A 17337-nucleotide genomic window follows, 5' to 3' on the forward strand; every position below is an offset into this window, starting at 1 on the left:
GTTAATAATAGCCCCTAGCCAGCCAAGGGGAGGCATGACTACTGCCTAAAGATATTGATTAACCCTTAAACTCCCATGAGTGACCAAGACAGAGTTTCTTCGTACAATATCAATACAATGTCGAGCAGACATGTTATGAGAATAAAGAAATATATCAGTCAGTGAATTATTATTCGACCAACACCAAATTCTCAAAACCAGCATCATTAGAAATGTATGGCGAACCTAAGGAGAATTATCAATGAGATCTTGGTAGTGAAAGGGTTAAGGCCAATATGTGACAAGTGAGGATCTACAGAAATGAATAAACCATGGGAGGGGATGGATAATAAACATCTGAAGGGTCAATGCCACTGACCCATTTTTTTTCGTTGGAATAAAAGTAAAGCATTGACTAGGACTCTCTTGCTTGAAGAAGAGTTTTTCGAAAAAATTGCTTCTGACAGGGTTCGAACCGGCGTCCCTTCGCATGTAAAGCGGAAGGACGCATCCTTATAACTATTTCAATATGGCCTGCACCATATCGTTCTCAGTTTACTACACCCAAGTTGGAAAAAAAGCCAAAATAGCCGATCTTCCGAAGTCTTTTGGATTTTCCTGCGTTTAAATCAATGGATACGAGTATTAACAACCAAGAAATTGAATTAAGGTTGTGCCCAGGTTGTGCTCCAAGTTTGGTACCTTTGACAGATACACAAAAGAAAATGAGAGCTCTCCTTGGAAAGTTAAGGGCTCTTGAAGAACAGGGACACGAAAAAAAAAATGAAATATGAAACATTAGGTGATGCAGTCGCCATAAGTTTTCTTAAAGGAAGTTTCACTTGCCGGTTTGTTGACTTCTAAAACGTTTTATCAAAAGTACAACCAGCCGAGAATGTCCGAAAGTCGAACCCGGGGCCTCTCGAAACCAAAGCAAGAATCATGCCTCTAGACCAACAGGCCGGACATCTTAATGAAAGTTCACAAAAGGGTATTCTTTTTTGTTATAGAAGCAGGTGGTGTAACACCTTTGCCATGACTTATCATGGAGAGGCTAGCGTTAGTGGCCTGTTGGTCAAAGTCGCACTTCGGAGCATTTTCAAGTCTAAATGACAACTTCTTTAACTTAGGGTTGTATCCTTGGGTATAAAAGGAGTGTACAGTAAGACTTAAAAACAAGCTGTTAATCTGATGAAGAATCAAAGATGATCACTTAAAAAACCGTGATCGCTATTCAAGAATTACGGGAGCTTCGCTCTACGGTGGGCCAGAATTTGAATATAACCTCGGATAGAAGGCTCTTAAGAAAGGAATGAGCCATTGCGATCAAGAGAAAAACTACCAAGCTCCAAGATCTTAGGTTGGCCATCCAGGATTGCCATGAGGTATCGTTGCAGAAACGGAAAGTTTATCCAGCACCTGACAAGGTTGTTTGAAAGAGGAGCTGCGCGAACCAACATCTACTTCAAGTAGAAAACCGCAAATAAGTCAGACCCGCCTCTACCACTGAACAATCTCTACGATGAAACAAGCTTCTCCATAAAGAATAAGGGCTGATAGTTTCTAAAGAAACTGTTTGGGGCTGCGTCGGTGCGAGTAACGGGATAATTTGAATATATCAACAAAGTTAAAATGGTAAATTGGCCACCGTTACGATTATAAAGGTGACGTTTCGAGCGTTAGCCCTTCGTCGAATTGAATAGAGGAATTGTGGGTTGTGTGTGCTTTTAAAGGCTGAAAAAGGAGCTACGTGATTGGTGGAAACATGGCAACGAGAAAAACACGAATAAATTAGTGGAATGAAAGCGTTCGTTGATACCGGTGGGATTTAGACTGCCGGTTTAAAAGATTGCCATGTGTTGCTTAGAATGGTTAGGTAAATTAAAATGTCTAGCGACTGGTTTCGATGTGTCCTTGTCATTCCTCTCCATGTCGCGGTCTTTCCTTACACTTAGGTAGCACGGAAAGCCGGAAAACTCTTAGACAAAAGCTCATCTTTCAAACTGGCAGTGTAAATCCCACCGGTATCAACGAACGCTTTCATTCCACTAATTTATTAGTGTTTTTCTCATTGCCATGTTTCCACCAATCACGTAGTTTTTTTTTCTGCCTTTAAAAGCACACACAACCCACAATTCCTCTATTCACTCCGACGAAGGGCTAACGCTCGAAACGTCAGCTTTTGTAATCGTTACGGTGGCCAATTCACCAATTCAACTTTGTTGATATATTCAAATTAAGAGTTAGGGTCCCTACATCACATAACTGACAGACAAGTAATGACACCCAACCTTCAAGACATGGAAATGGGGATATTTCTTTTTTAGCTCATAGTAACGATGTGACTTGATTTCTAACACGTATCATATGAGCGCCAAAGCCATCTAACAAATAAGTCAGACCACGCCTTTACCATCAATCTCACCAATGAAACAAGCTTCTCCCCTAGGATTTAGGGTGCGTACATCACATAACTGACCGACATGTAATGACGCCCAGCCTATACAACATGCAAAATAGTGTATTCCATGCCAACGCCATCTAACAAAACAGTTAAGGATTTGAAAATAAAATGCAAAATCACATCCCCGGGTGGGCTTGAACCACCAACCTTTCGGTTAACAGCAGAACGCGCTGACCGATTGCGCCAAGGAGACGACAGCTTATTCAATAAAGTATTGATCTGTTGGATGTAAAAAGTGCTTGAAACTCTCTAACGTCCAAAAATGACAAACACCAGTTGGTTGGACTGCTTTATGAGAAGCGTTAAGCAAACATGTATTAATAGAATTAGAAGAGTTTTATAGCATAACCTTGTTATGCCCCTCCACTAACTATGGTCTACCATTCCCTGGTTTCTTTCTTTTATTTTTTTTTTCTTTTTTCTTGTTATCCGCTCTATAAAGTTCTTAAATGTTTGGCTAGTTCTATCTTTAAAATTAGCTTCACTTTGACACCAAAAGTTCCATCTGATACATATATTTTATTAACCAAGCGAGAGGGCCGTACTGGGAGAATATCGGCCCAAGGTCTTGACAGTACGGACCGAGCGCAGCGAGGTCCGCACAAAAAAGACCGAGGGCCGATATTCTTCCAGTATGGTCCCGAGCAAGCTTGGTTAATAAGAGATTTATTATACGAGTGAAGTTCAAAGGGACACAAGTGCGGTATCATTCGGGACCATTCGGGACAGTGCCCGGTCCAATACTGAGAGAATATTGACCGGCAATAGAGCATTTTGATTGGTTGATTTTAGTTAATGGCCCTCTGACTGACCGAGTCGTGTAATTAAGAAAATTATTAAATAGTGATCAACGGAGGCGCCGTAGCTCAGATGGAGGTTAGGAGGTCATGGGTTCAACTCCCATCGGTGCCTTTTGTTTTAATCTCTTTTTTATTCGCATCTAGCACACTTTCGTAGTTTGTCTCATTGTCTGCGTTTAAGTGTACTTGGCATCCGGTGAGGGTTCTAGAAGCTTTCTTGTTCAAGCCGCTTGGATCTTGTAAGTATTTCGAAGTTGTATTGTTTGGTTGGATAAGTGAGTACCTGCCAGGAGGGAAAGCTTGCAGTCTCTTGGTTCTTTCTTGGTTCTCGGTCACCCATCCCCTTCTTTGGATTGTGGGTTGGGTCCGAGTTTGGTTGTCTGTTGAGAGTGTCATTCTTGGTGTGGGTGTATCCAAAAAGTTTCATTGTTAAATTGATGGCTAGTTGCTGTTGTGTGATGTTTTCAGCCTAGGTGTTTATCAGGGCCCAGAAGTGGTGTAGATTGGGGCAATCGAGGATAAGGTGTTCCATGTTTTCCACAGCGTTGCAATGTGGGCATCGGGGTGTTGAGTGTACGGTCATCCTATAGAGCGAGAGTGCTGTCGGTAAGATGCGCCACTACACTTCAGAAACCAGATGCTTACCTGTTATCAAAAAATTTGAACGTATTTTAATATACCTTGTTTATTAAAGTGCCTCATCAACGCAAAGATTGCCTTTGGTTCCAAACAGATCCTCCAACTGATCATTTGTGCTACGGGAGACACCACTGGAAGCCTCCACGCGAACAAAACGGAGCACAATCTTAGAAATCAAAATCTTAATTTTATGAATAGTTCATACTGGGAGCCCATGTGTCTATGCACAAATTTTGATATGAGCACAAGCGCAGAAAGTTGGATTTGGTAGCAGAGATTGCTTCGTGGAAAATGGTTTACCCTCATCAGTTGGCATTCAATGCAGATAGGTTGTGATGCGCTTTCAGGCTATCACAACCTAATTGCCTCAAAGGAGTCTAGGCAACAACACAAGTCACTAAGTCGCGGTGTTTCAAAAGCGTAGAGCGTTTTCCTAGAGAGTTCAAAATATTACAGGGCAACATAGATTCTATTTGTTGAAGAGCTGAGAGATGATATATCCTAAACTGCAAAAGATGCGAATCCACGAATTTTGACATGAACCTTTATAAAAGCATCTAATGTATTAAAAATTGGTTTTTCCACCAGGTGGGTATATTAAAAAAGATTTGAAAATACAAATTAAGTTACACTGGTGGTTAAAAGCGTTTCTGAGATGAGTAATAATAAAAATGTTCCCGACGTTTCGATTGCAATCACAGACCTTCTTCAGGGGAAGTGAAAGAAAAAATTTTATGCAAAAGGCAGATATAAACAAGACGCTGATTAAAATTCAAGATACGTGTCAGTTCACTGCGCTTTTGCATGTTTCTGGCAGGGCTCGAACCTGCGACCTTCCGCGTGTTAGGCGGATGTGATAACCACTACACTACAGAAACCACCCTGGAATAAAATTATAAAGTCATAGGCTCTATTACGAATTATAATCCAACAAAAATTTTTGCTCGCGCGCGATTGGTCAAAACGCATCACTTCTCCAAATATCCCCCCCACCCGAGTAAATCTGGGGGGATAATAGAGGATATACACCAAGTGACGTCCAATACGGAGAAATCTGTGCTTGAAATGTTACTCAACATAAGAAACAGTAGAAATATTTGAAGGACACTAAACACAATAGCCTCTATTTGGCGCGAAAATATGCTCGTATATTTGACCTTAAACATTATCTTTTCCTCGAAGCTCACAGTTTTCCTCGAGCTTCGCTTTCGAACAATTCTTCGCGTCTCGGAACAGATAATAACCGCGGATAGATATCCCATCATATTTTCGCATATCTGCAGCATATCTTGTATTTAACGCGTCGAGTTATCGCATTTATCATGGCGATTTCAAATTCTGCTCAGTTTCCAAGCCCTTCATCCGTGTATGTTCTCAAAATTTTGCAAACTTCAAAAGAAAAAAATTGAGAAATATATCATATGGTAGTTTAGTCGCCATAAATTCTTCTTAAGGAAGTTCGAATTGCCGGTCTGATTTGGAAGATTTTTTTCAAAAGTACAACCCCACGGGCCTGTCCGGGAGTCGAACCCGGGACCTCTCGCACCCAAAGCGAGAATCATGCCACTAGACCAACAGGCCAGACATACCTAATATGGATGAGAAGAGGATATTCATCGTTGTCATAAAAGCAGGTGGCAAGTCACATCTACCAGAATTATCACGGAGAGACTAGCGTTACTGACCCATTGATCAGTAACGCACTTCGGAGCTTTTTTCAAGTCTGAATGACAACTTCTTTTAACTTAGGGTCGTATCTTTGGGTATAAAAGGAGTGTATAGTAAGACTTAAAAATGGGCTGTTAATCTGACGAAGAATCCGCAAAGATGATCACTGAAAATACCATAATCGCTATTCAAGAATGACAGCAGCTCCGCTCTACTGTGGAACCAGAACTCAAATATACCCTCGGCCAGAAGGCTCTAAAGAAAGGAATGAGCCATTCCTATTAAAAAAAAAAAACAAAAAAAAGCTACCAAACTCTAAGATCTTATGTCGGCCATTTGGGAATGTCAGGAGGTATTGTCGTAGCAAACGGCTTTTCAAAGTTTACCCAGCACCTGGCATGGTAGTTTGAATGAGGAGCTGTACGAACCTACTTCAGGTAGAAACCCACAAATAAGTCAGCACGCCTCTGCCATCAATCTCACCGATGAAACTAGCTTTTCTGTTAGGATTTTGGCTGCGTACATCACGTAACTGACGGACATGTATAAAATATGCAAAATAGGATCTTCCAGGCTATTTGGTTTTTTTTTTTTTTAAGCTAAGTGGTAAGGATGTGACTTAATTTCTAACACGAAGCGTGTGAGCGCCAAAGCCGTCTAACAGAACGGTTAAGGATTTATAATAAAATGTAAAATCAAGTCTCCGGGTGGGCTTGAACCACCAACCTTTCGATCAACACCATATACTTCTCCAATAGCTGATATTTTAAAGAGCTATGGCCGTCTACAATATCATTTATACGCTGATGACACGCAAATTTATGTGTCTTTCTTGTCAAGTCCGCAAGATGGACTATCAACAGTTAAATCTAAAGTGGAATTGTGTGTAAAACACATTGACTCATGGATGATATTGAACAGCTTGAAGCTCAACCAAGATAAATCTGAATTGTTACTCATCAGTTCCAGGTTTCGTCAATCTCCTGTACTCAATTTTTTTTGAAGTTGGTGATGAAAGGATTAGCCCAGCTCAATCTACAGGAAATTTAGGAGTGTTTTTCGATCAACATCTAACAATGGATGAGCAAGTTAAAAAAGTCTGTCAAGCTTCGTACTATCACCTAAGGAACATAAGTAAGATACGAAAATATCTCATTCCGGAAACTGCTGAAATTGTGATTCATGCTTACATTACATCTAAATTGGATAATTGCAATTCCCTTCTCTATGGATTACCTGACTATATATGATTAACAAGCTACAGTCTATAAAGAACGCTGCTGTGCGAGTGATTACTTTGACAAAGAAATGGGAACATATTACACCTGCATTAAAGAAACTTCATTGGCCACCTGTTAAGTATCGCATTATCTTTAAAATACTTCTACTTGTCTATAAAGGTTTACATGGCTTAGCTCCAACTTATATTGCTGAACTGTTGCATCAAAGGAATTATGGCTCTCGTGTACTACGTTTGTCATCACAAATGCTTCTGATGGTTCCAAGAACATTTCGAAAGAACTATGGTGACCTTGCCTTCTCCATTGCCGGTCCCAAGCTTTGGAACGATTTACCATATTCCCTGAAAACATCTGAATCTGTTGCAATTTTCAAGAAGAACCTTAAAAAACATACTTGTTCAAAGACGCTTTTAATTTACGAATTTTTATAATTTAATTGCTATGTTAATTAGTCTATAATTTTGTAAAGCGCTACAGAGAACTAGTCGAGCTTAGCGCTATATAAATGCTTTATTATTATTATTAATATTATTATTATTAACAGCAGAACGCGCTGACCCATTGCGCCACGGAGACGACTGGTCATGTAATGAAGTACTGATAGTTTGGTGTAAAAACTGCTTGAAGATCTCTAACGTCTAAAATCGACAAACACCAGTTTGTTGGACTGCTTTATGAGAAGCGTTTGGCAAACATGTATTACCATGATTAGAACAGTTTTATAACATAACCTTACTATGCCCATAACATAACCTTACTATTCCTTGGTTTTTTTCTTTTTTTTTTTTTGTTATACGCACTATAAAGTTTATAAATGTTTGGCCAGTTCTAACCTCAAATTTAGCCCCACTTTAACACCAAATTAGAACACAGATAATGATCAACGGAGGCGCCATAGCTCAGATGGTAAGAACGCCTGTCTAGTAAACAGGAGGTCATGGGTTCATCTCCCATCGGCGCCTTTTGTTTTATCACTTTTTTATTTGCATCTAGTACACTTTCGTAATTTGTCTCATTGCCTGCATTTAAGCGTACTGGTAGCAAGAGGTGGTTCCTAAACAAGAACGACCGAAAGAGAGCATACGTCCTTTGAAACAACCAGAAAATCATTAACACTCCAAATCGAGTTAAATAAGTGGCATCTGTCTGAATATTCTCAAGCACAAGTCAACATTATAATGGAAGAATGTAGTTCAACCAAAGAAAACTTGATTCCCCAAGGGAACTCAGAACTTTTTATTTTCGAAAGCTCATGTTTACACCAAAAAACGTCTTTCTTTATCTCATTACCAAGCTCAGATTTTATCAAATTTCTTAATCTTTTTACACACATGACTATTTCAACATTGCTGATACTAGCAGTATGCAGAACGCGTGTCACATCTGGGCTGAGCGATGACCCAGCGCAACCATGGTAGCCCTGTAGCTCAGTGGTGGAGTCTGAAGGTAATGTGTTTTCTTGATTGTTCAAGAACCTTTAGTGGTCTGTTATATGACTTTTATCGTTCCGAATGAAGTCCATCTCCAGTCGAAACCCAGAAAGGGCTCCTTTTAAAGCCTAATCACAACCGTTCGAGAAAAAAACGTGCATAATAGCCAGAAACTAATCACCCAAAAAGAAATGGTTCATGAATCATGTTTAATTCAGCTCTTAATTTACGGATCACGTCTAAATCAAAATATTCGTTCACGTTGACATGAAAAGAGCTTATCATCTTTTATCGCGATTCACGAATAAAAAATATCGAATCGCAATTCACAAGGGAAAAAAATCTCCTAATCACACTTCGCGCAAAAAGTATAGGGGACCCTTAGGGCAAGGACAAACCTCTGAAGAGTGCTACATAAGAGAATAACCCCCCTCGGCTACTTTTTTTCTCTAGAAATAAAATCAAGCCTCGGGCGGCCGTCCTTCCCTTTTGCTCAAGGTTTTCTAAGAAAAATGTTTCTGAAAGTGCTCGAATCTGCGACCTTCCACGTGTAAGGCGGATGTGATAACCATTACACTACAGAAATCATATACTTACCTATTATCAAAAAATTTAAACGTATTTTAATATGTCCTGCTCATTATAGTAGCTCATCAACGCAAAGATTACCTTTGGTTCCAAACAGATCCTCCAACTGATCATTTGTGCTACGTGAGAGACCATTGGAAGCCTCCATGCCAACAAAACGGAACACAATCTTGGAAATTTAGATTATATTTTATGAATAGTTAATATTAGGAGCCCATAAGCAGAGATTGCTTCGCGGAAAATGGTTCACCCTCATCAATTGGCTGGACTACAAGTCTATTCGATCTAAAAAAAAAGTAATTACGTGATACGCAAGCAATTTCGAAAGATTCATAACCATTGCGTGGAAGAGAACTAAAATGAAAAAACTTAGAGTTCAATTGGTAAACGACATAACTTCTGTGGCATTATCGAAGCAAATTGTTTCCTGATTAAAGAAAAACAAGCGGTTCAGCAAACAGTTCAACAGGTAAGCAAGGAAAACGTACTTCTTATATACATACTGAGATTTACACACTGAAAAGCCGCAGAGTAAATTTTCGTTCGCAAACCTATGTAATCCAATCAAATGTCGCGTATCGCTTTTCCCACATGTGAGAAAAGCGATACGTCCAATCAGGAGCCGCGTATCATGTTTTTTCACTTGTGAGTCGTACGGCAAGGTGAAGTTTTCATTCAAGGCTGGTTGGCGCGGTTTCGTAAACCGCACAAGCCATCGCTTGGCAAATAGTTTTTATTCGCATTTCTTCCATCGTTAATATTGAAAGTTCCTGTCTCGGCGAAAGCCATGAGTGAAAAGCGTTTCGTTATCCACGATTCATAACTTTTGATTTCATAACTATTGGACTTTACACAACGCATTTTGTACACCGTACAAGCCATCGCTTTGCAAATAGTTTTTATTCGCATTTCTTCCATCGTTAATATTGAAAGTTCCTGTCTCGGCGAAAGCCATGAGCGAAAGGCGTTTTGTTATCCACGTTTCATAACTTTTGGATTCATAACTTTTGGATTTTATCTGAGCCAGTATCCCATTTTTACGAAGCTGCTTTCTTTCAGTGATTGTTGTTTGACCACATTTGTTTAAATAAAGCTTGCCATAATTTAAGGAGGGTGTTCAATCTCAGTATGTATATAACAAACATAATACCACATGGAAAATGCTTTGTACGGTGTTTACACACTCGTTGTTTTGTATCAGAAATCTCATTTGTTCGATTTCTGATACGCCACAACTCGTGTGTAAACAACGTAGGCGTGCACTTTCCATGAATTATTCTATATTTATAAACCGAATGCGTGGTCAAAACTGTTTCACTTATGGATCAAAGGATAATTATTTGACTTTAACGGCTATGCCTTAAACTGTTAAACGCAAATCAATAATAAATCAAAAGTCAAACAACGTGTTAACTTAACATTGTAAAACATGGAAACTAGGGTATTCCAGGCTATTTTGTCTTTTTCAGCTAAATGGTAAGGATGTAACTTGATTTCTAACACGAAGCATGTGAACGCAAAGCCACCTAACAGAACGGTTAGTATATTTTAACGAGAAATGAGCAAGAGAAATAAGTGACAAGGAAAGAACTGATTTGAAAATAAAACGTAAAACCACGTCCCCGGGTGGGCTTGAACCACCAACCTTTCGGTTAACAGCCGAACGCGCTTACCGATTGCGCCACGGAGACTACTGGTTATGTGAGAAGTTAATGATCCCTGAGCAATGCTTTGGGTGTAAAAGCTGCTTTAAGCTTTCTAGCGTCTAAAACTGACCAACACCGGTTCGTTGGACTGCTTTATGAAAAGCGTTCAGCAAACATGTATTATCAGAATTAGGATGTTTTCATACGGCATAGCCTTGCTATGTCCGTCCACCATTCCATATTTTTTATTATTGTTGGTGTTAAACGCACTATAAAGTTCTTACATGTTTGGCCAGCCTATCGCTAAAATTAGCCTTTCTCTAACACCAAATATTCCATCCCATAAGGAAAATTATTAGACAGTGATCAACGGAGGCGCCGTAGCTTTGATGGTTAGAGCACCAGTCTAGTAAACAGGTGGAAACTCCCATCAGGGGATAAGTCTTTCCTCAACTGATCGCTGGTAAGACCATAGTGTAATGTTTTACCCGTCCTCTGAAGATTGCAGGCTCAAGCCCTGCTAAATACCGCGGAAACACTTCTTCATATGTTATTTCACTTTCTGTTTCCACGTTCACGCAAAACTCAAGACAACCACGTTGAAGTAATATTTTAGTTGTTCTAGGCTTAACCCGGTGTTACGCCACATAAGATGACGTAATGTCTCTTCTTAATTGTTCAAGAACCTTTAGTTGTCTGTTTTATGACTTTTATTGAATAAAATCCTTTTTTAATTCAGCTTTATTGAATAAATTCAGCTTTATTGAATAAATTCAGCTTTATTGAATAAATTCAGCTTTATTGAATAAATTCAGCTTTATTGAATAAATTCAGCTTTATTGAATAAATTCAGCTTTATTGAATAAAATCAGAAAATCATCACGCAAAACAAAATGGTTCACAAATCATGTTTAATTCAGCTCTTAATTCACGGGTCACGTTTAAATCAAAATGTTCGTTCACGTAGACATGAAAAGAGCTTATCATCTCATTTCACGATTCACGAATAAAACAAATTGAATCGCGATTTACAAGGAAAAAAATCTCCTAATTTCGCTTCACGTAAAAAGCATAGGGGATCCTTAAGGCAAGGACAGACATCTGAAGTGTCTCGGAACAGATAGTGTCCGTGGATAAATACCCGAGTATATTTTCGCAAATCTGAAGCATATCTTGTATTTATCGTGTAGAGTTCAAAGGTCAGCGATGACCCAGCGCAACCATGGTGCCCCAGAAACTAATCAAGCAAATCAAAATGGTTCATGAATCGTGTTTAATTCAGTTCTTAATTCACGGGTCACGTCTGGATCAAAATTTTCGTTCACGTGGACATAAAAAGAGCTTATCATCTTTATCACGATTCAGGAATAAAAAAAATCGAATCGCTATTGACAAGGAAAAATCTCCTAATCACACCTCACGTAAAAAGTGTAGGGGACCCATAAGGCAAGGAGAAACATCTGAAATGTGGTACATTTTTTTACGTCAGGAAGCATCTGGTTTCTGTAGTGTAGTGGTTATCACGTCCGCCTCACACGCGGAAGGTCGCAGGTTCGAGCCCTGCCAGAAACATTTTTCTTTGAATACCTTAAGCGAATGGCATGGACGGCCCGAGGCTTCATTTTATTTCTACAAAAAAGTAGCCGAGAGGGGATATTCTCTTATGTAGCATACTTCAGATCTTTGTCGTTGCCCTAAGGGTCCCCTATACTTTTTGCGCAAAGTGTGATTTGGAGACTTTTTTCCTTGTGAATTGCGATTCGATCCTTTGCATTCGTGAATCGTGATACAGGATGATAAGCTCTTTTCATGTCCACGTGAACGAATATTTTGATTTAGACGTTTAAGAGCTGAATTAAACATGATTTATGAACCATTTTGTTTTGCGTGGTTATTATGCACGTTTTTTTCCCGAATGGCTGTGATTAGGCTTTAAAAAGAGCCCTTTCTGGGTTTTGACTGGAGATGGACTTTAATCGCATCGATAAAGGTCTTACCTTCAGACTCTACCAGTGAGCCACAGGGTACCACGGTTGCGCTGGGTCATCGCTGAGCCCACATGTGACACGTGTTTTGCCTACTGCTAGTATCAGCAATGTCGAAAGGGTCATGCGTGTAAAAGATTAACAAAGATTATAAAATCTGAACTTGTTAATGAGATAAAGAAAGAGGTTTTTTTTGTCTAAACATGAGCTATCGACAATAAAAAGATCTGAGTTCCCTTGGGAAATCAAGTTTTCTTTGGTTGAGCTACATTCTTCCATTGTCAAGTTGACTTGCGCTTGAGAACATTCCGACTAATGCCGCTTATTTAACTCGATTTGGAGTGCTAATGATTTTCTGGTTGTTTCAAAGGACATATGCTCTCTTTCTGTCGTTGTAGTTTAGGAACCACCTCTTCCTACCAGTACAATTAAACGCAGGCAATGAGACAACTTACGAAAGTGTACTAGATGCAAATAAAAAAGTTATGAAACAAAAGGCGCCGGTGGGAGTTGAACCCACTACCTCCTGTTTACTAGACAGGCGCTCTAACCATCTGAGCTACGGCGCCTCCGTTGATCATTATCCAATAATTTTTCGTCTTCTAATTTGAAGTTAAAGTGCTAATTTTAAAGATAGAAGTAGCCAAAATTGCAAACTTTATATTGCGTATAAGGAAAAAAATAAAACAAGAAACAAAAAACCAAAAAAAACAAAAACAGGAAACCAAGGAATGGTAAACAGGCATAGTAAGGATATGTTATAAAACTGTTCTAATCATGGTAATACATGTTTGCCTAATGCTTCTCATAAAGCAGTCCGACTAACTGGTGTTTGTCGTTTTTGGACGTTAGAGATCTTCAAGCAGTTTTTACACCCAATCTATCATTACTTCATTACATCAACAGTCGTCTCCGTGGCGCAATCGGTCAGCGCGTTCGGTTGTTAACCGAAAGGTTGGTGGTTCAAGCCCACCCGGGGACGTAATTTTGCATTTTATTTTCAAATCCTTAACCGTTCTGTTAGATGGCTTTGATGCTCACATTCTTCTTGTTAGAAATCAGGTCATATCCTTATCATTTAGCTAAAAAGAGAAAGTAGCCTGGAATACTTTAGTTTCCATGTTTTATAGGTTGCGCTTCATTACAGGTCAGTCAGTTATGTGATGTACGCACCCTAACTCCTAATGGAGAAGCTTGTTTCATTGGTGAGATTGATGGTAGCCGGCGTGGTCTGACTTATTTGTGGGTTTCTACCTGAAGTAGATGTTGGTTCGTAAAGCTCCTCATTCAAAGTACCATGCCAGGAGCTGGGTAAACTTTGAATAGCCCTTTGCTGCGAGGATACCTCCTGACAATCTCAGATGGCCGACCTAAGATCTTAGAGTTTGGTAGTTTTTTTTAATTTTTTTTATAGCAATGGCTCATTCCTTTCTTTAAAGCCTTTTGGTCGAGGGTATATTCGAACTCTGGTTCCAAAGTAGAGCGAAGCTGCTGTAATTCTTGAATAGCGATTATGGTATTTTCAGTGATCATCTTTGATTCTCGTCAGATTAACAGCTCGTTTTTAAGTCTTACTGTACATTCCTTCTATACCCAAAGATACGACCCTAAGTTAAAGGAAGTTGTCATTCAGACTTGAAAAAAGCTCCGAAGTGCAACGCTGATCAATGGGCCAGTAACGCTAGTCTCTCCATGATAACTCTGGCAGAGGTGACTTGCCATCTGCTTTTATGACAACGATGAATATCCTCTTCTCATCCTTGTTAGATATGTCCGGCCTGTTGGTCTAGTGGCATGATTCTCGCTTAGGGTGCGAGAGGTCCCGGTTTCGACTCCCGGACAGGCCCGCGGAGCGGTATTTTTAAAAAAATCTTCCAAATCAGACCGGCAAGTCGAACTTCCCTAAGAAGAATTTATGGCGACTAAACTACCGTATGATATATTTCTCAATTTTGATCTGAGCAGACTTTGAACTACAAGATATGGTGCAGATGTGCGAAAATATGGTGAGATATCTATCCGCGGTATTATGTGTTCCGAGACGCGAAGAGTTGTTCGAAAGTGAAGCTCGAGGAAAACTGTGAGCTTCGAGGAACAGATAACGTCCAAGGTCAAATATACGAGCATGTTTTCGTGCCAAATGGAGGCTATTGTGCTTAATGTCCTTCAAACATTTTATTAATCTGGAGGAACTCTAATTAGAAACAGCTTGCTGCTTACGGCGCGGGATGTTGACAGTGTTGTCTCATACGATTTTATGAACAAAAAAAACTTGTACCTTCCTCTGTTTCGTGAGTTGAGTAACATTTTAAGCGCAGATTTCTGTTCATACCATGCCGCATTGTTTTTCATGTCGACACGAATAGACATAGCCTAATTGTTTTAGTATAATTACTCAGGTGATTATAGAAATGAGCAAAGGAATGTAAAATTTTATCTGTCATTGGCCGTTTTCACACAAGAGGATGGAGAAATCGACTGGACGGACAAATCGTCTGACATTTGTCCGTCCTCTAGTGTGAAAACGGCCACTGTCACGCGTCAGTGAACAACGGAGCATGAGCCGCTCGCACGGACAACAGACTATTTCTCTTGTTAAAAGTCCCGTCTTTCCTCCTGACTAAGACGTAAAATTTTGACAAACATTTATTCATCTCGTTGACCTCCATTGCCTCAAAGTCAGTGGTAAATTCGGTTTGTTGTTGAAACCATTCTGTTAAGTAGTTGCGAAAATTTAATGTAGTTGTTTTGATATATTCATGCATGTCGACATAAGCAAAATTTTCACGGGAATCTAAATGGTTTCTTTGTTACGTTTAGCACAATTTTCATACCTTACCTTTGGAGAGTGTCATTCCAAACTTTGTGGCGTGTTTGGTATTCCTCGGAATGGCATATTCTTTCATTAAACTCATTTCCTCTTCAGACACATGGACAAAGCGCGAGGCGGCCATTTTGAAACTATAATCACCTCGCCGGAGGTGATTATAGCGAAATATGACCCCATTCTCGGCCAATAAGAGCGCACGAAATTCTATAATCACCTGAGTAATTATACTTAAAGCGTTTATCCACCCGCTTTTATAACAACAATAAATAAAATTCCCTTTTCACTTTCAATGTGTCTGGCCTGTTGGTCTAGTGGCATGATTCTCCATGATAAGTCTTTTGTTACACTCATTCTAAATGGAAGTGCTATTTAGCTTTAAGTGAACTTCAAGTAAAAATACACTTTTTAAGCGTGAATTACATCTCACATAAAGAGGACAAAACCTTAGAGGTGAAGAATATAAAGCTAATAGGGTTCTGGTCGGGCTAAACTGCGGTCAAAGAAATAAGTATGACGATTTCCATATATTCACAAACGTCGATTCATCGTTTCACGAGTTTATTTCGAACCAACATAATGACCAGCTCCCGGTCGGTGGTTAGCTCAGTTGGTAGAGCACTGCGCCGGTATCGCAGAGGTCATGGGTTCCCGTACAGGTCCGATTTTTTTTTCAGGACTGGAATAGATGCAAACGAATGCAACGTACACAGGCTAAAAAGAAAGCTTACATTGATTTATTTCCTACTGAAGGCACGTTCTTTAGTCGGGTGAGTCGTGAGAACAGAAACAACGAAAAAAAAAAAAACACCTGACAAAAAAATTATATTTATTGTCCACTCATTCAAATTTCACTTTAATGTATCGAGTTCCTCGGTAGTATAGTGGTGAGTATCCCCGCCTGTCACGCAGGAGACCGGGGTTCGATTCCCCGCCGGGGAGATGTACATATTGTTTTCTTCCTGTTTCCGAGTACTAAGTGATACCTGGAGGCCAAAAGTTTTAAAATGGATTATTTTTTTAAAATTTCCAAATCAATTCGTTTGATATATAGAGGGGATCAAAAATTAGTTCAAATTTATCAGTACTCGTCGAATATTTCATGGAATAAAAGATTGCTGAAAAGAGTAATCAAATCTAAGTTTGCGATTCTTGACGAATTTGTAACTACATCTTTCTTAGGCATTGCGCGAGAAATGATTTGCTTGGTGATTTGATAACCAACTCTGAATTTTGAACTAAATGTTAAAGTTAACACATTGATTGATATTTGATTTTCTGTTTGGAACCAAAGCTAACATTTGCGTTGATGAGGCACAATAATGAACAGGCCATATTAAAATACACTCAAAGTTTTTTCATCAATGAGTATCTGGTTTCTGTAGTGTAATGGTTATCACGTCCGCCTCACACGCGGAAGGTCGCAGGTTCGAGCCCTGCCAGAAACAATTTTTTAGAAAACCTTGAGCAAAAGGCAAGGACAGCCCTAGGCTTCATTTTATTTCGACTAAAAAAGTACATGAGAGGGGTTATTCTCTTATGTAGCACACTTCAGATGTTTGTCCTTGCCTTATGGGTCCCTTGCTTTTACACCCAAAGCATTGCCCAGGGATCATTAATTTTAACATAACCAGTAGTCTCCGTGGCGCAATCGGTCAGCGCGTTCGGCTGTTAACCGAAAGGTTCGTGCTTCAAGCCCATCCGGGGACGTGGTTTTGCGTTTTATTTTCAAATCAGTTTTTTCCATGGTTCATTTCTCGTTAAAATGTATTAACCGTTCTGTTAGATGGCTTTGCCGTTCACATGCTTCGTGTTAGAAATCAAGTTACATCCTTAACATTTAGCTAAAAAAGACAAAGTAGCCTGGAATACCCTAGTTTCCATGTTTTACAGGCAGAGCGTCATTACATGTCGGTCAGTTATGTGATGTGCGCACCCTTACTCCTCATGGAGAAGCTTGTTTCATTGGTGAGATTGATGGTAGATGCGTGGTCTGACTTATATGTGGGTTTCTACCTGAAGTAGATGTTGGTTCGTACAGCTCCTCATTCAAACTACCTTGCCAGGAGC

General features: G+C 39.6%; 11 non-coding genes across 11 annotated transcripts; 6 read left to right on the plus strand and 5 right to left on the minus strand.

Annotated features, from left to right (window-relative positions):
* Positions 1-2562: 2562 nt before the first annotated feature.
* Positions 2563-2636, minus strand: Trnan-guu (transfer RNA asparagine (anticodon GUU)). Its single transcript has one exon. It is a non-coding gene; the product is annotated as a tRNA-Asn (tRNA).
* Positions 2637-4687: 2051 nt separating this feature from the next.
* On the minus strand, positions 4688-4760 carry Trnav-aac (transfer RNA valine (anticodon AAC)). Its single transcript has one exon. It is a non-coding gene; the product is annotated as a tRNA-Val (tRNA).
* Positions 4761-5391: 631 nt separating this feature from the next.
* Positions 5392-5463, minus strand: Trnap-ugg (transfer RNA proline (anticodon UGG)). Its single transcript has one exon. It is a non-coding gene; the product is annotated as a tRNA-Pro (tRNA).
* A 4963-nt stretch (positions 5464-10426) lies between these two features.
* On the minus strand, positions 10427-10500 carry Trnan-guu (transfer RNA asparagine (anticodon GUU)). Its single transcript has one exon. It is a non-coding gene; the product is annotated as a tRNA-Asn (tRNA).
* A 1454-nt stretch (positions 10501-11954) lies between these two features.
* Trnav-cac (transfer RNA valine (anticodon CAC)) lies at positions 11955-12027 on the plus strand. Its single transcript has one exon. It is a non-coding gene; the product is annotated as a tRNA-Val (tRNA).
* Positions 12028-12935: 908 nt separating this feature from the next.
* Trnat-agu (transfer RNA threonine (anticodon AGU)) lies at positions 12936-13009 on the minus strand. Its single transcript has one exon. It is a non-coding gene; the product is annotated as a tRNA-Thr (tRNA).
* Positions 13010-13348: 339 nt separating this feature from the next.
* On the plus strand, positions 13349-13422 carry Trnan-guu (transfer RNA asparagine (anticodon GUU)). The gene has a single exon. It is a non-coding gene; the product is annotated as a tRNA-Asn (tRNA).
* A 793-nt stretch (positions 13423-14215) lies between these two features.
* On the plus strand, positions 14216-14287 carry Trnap-agg (transfer RNA proline (anticodon AGG)). The gene has a single exon. It is a non-coding gene; the product is annotated as a tRNA-Pro (tRNA).
* A 1850-nt stretch (positions 14288-16137) lies between these two features.
* Trnad-guc (transfer RNA aspartic acid (anticodon GUC)) lies at positions 16138-16209 on the plus strand. Its single transcript has one exon. It is a non-coding gene; the product is annotated as a tRNA-Asp (tRNA).
* Positions 16210-16642: 433 nt separating this feature from the next.
* On the plus strand, positions 16643-16715 carry Trnav-cac (transfer RNA valine (anticodon CAC)). The gene has a single exon. It is a non-coding gene; the product is annotated as a tRNA-Val (tRNA).
* Positions 16716-16903: 188 nt separating this feature from the next.
* Trnan-guu (transfer RNA asparagine (anticodon GUU)) lies at positions 16904-16977 on the plus strand. The gene has a single exon. It is a non-coding gene; the product is annotated as a tRNA-Asn (tRNA).
* Positions 16978-17337: the final 360 nt, after the last annotated feature.

The sequence above is a fragment of the Stylophora pistillata genome, chromosome 9 (assembly GCF_964205215.1).
Source record: "Stylophora pistillata chromosome 9, jaStyPist1.2, whole genome shotgun sequence".
Taxonomy (NCBI): domain Eukaryota; kingdom Metazoa; phylum Cnidaria; class Anthozoa; order Scleractinia; family Pocilloporidae; genus Stylophora; species Stylophora pistillata.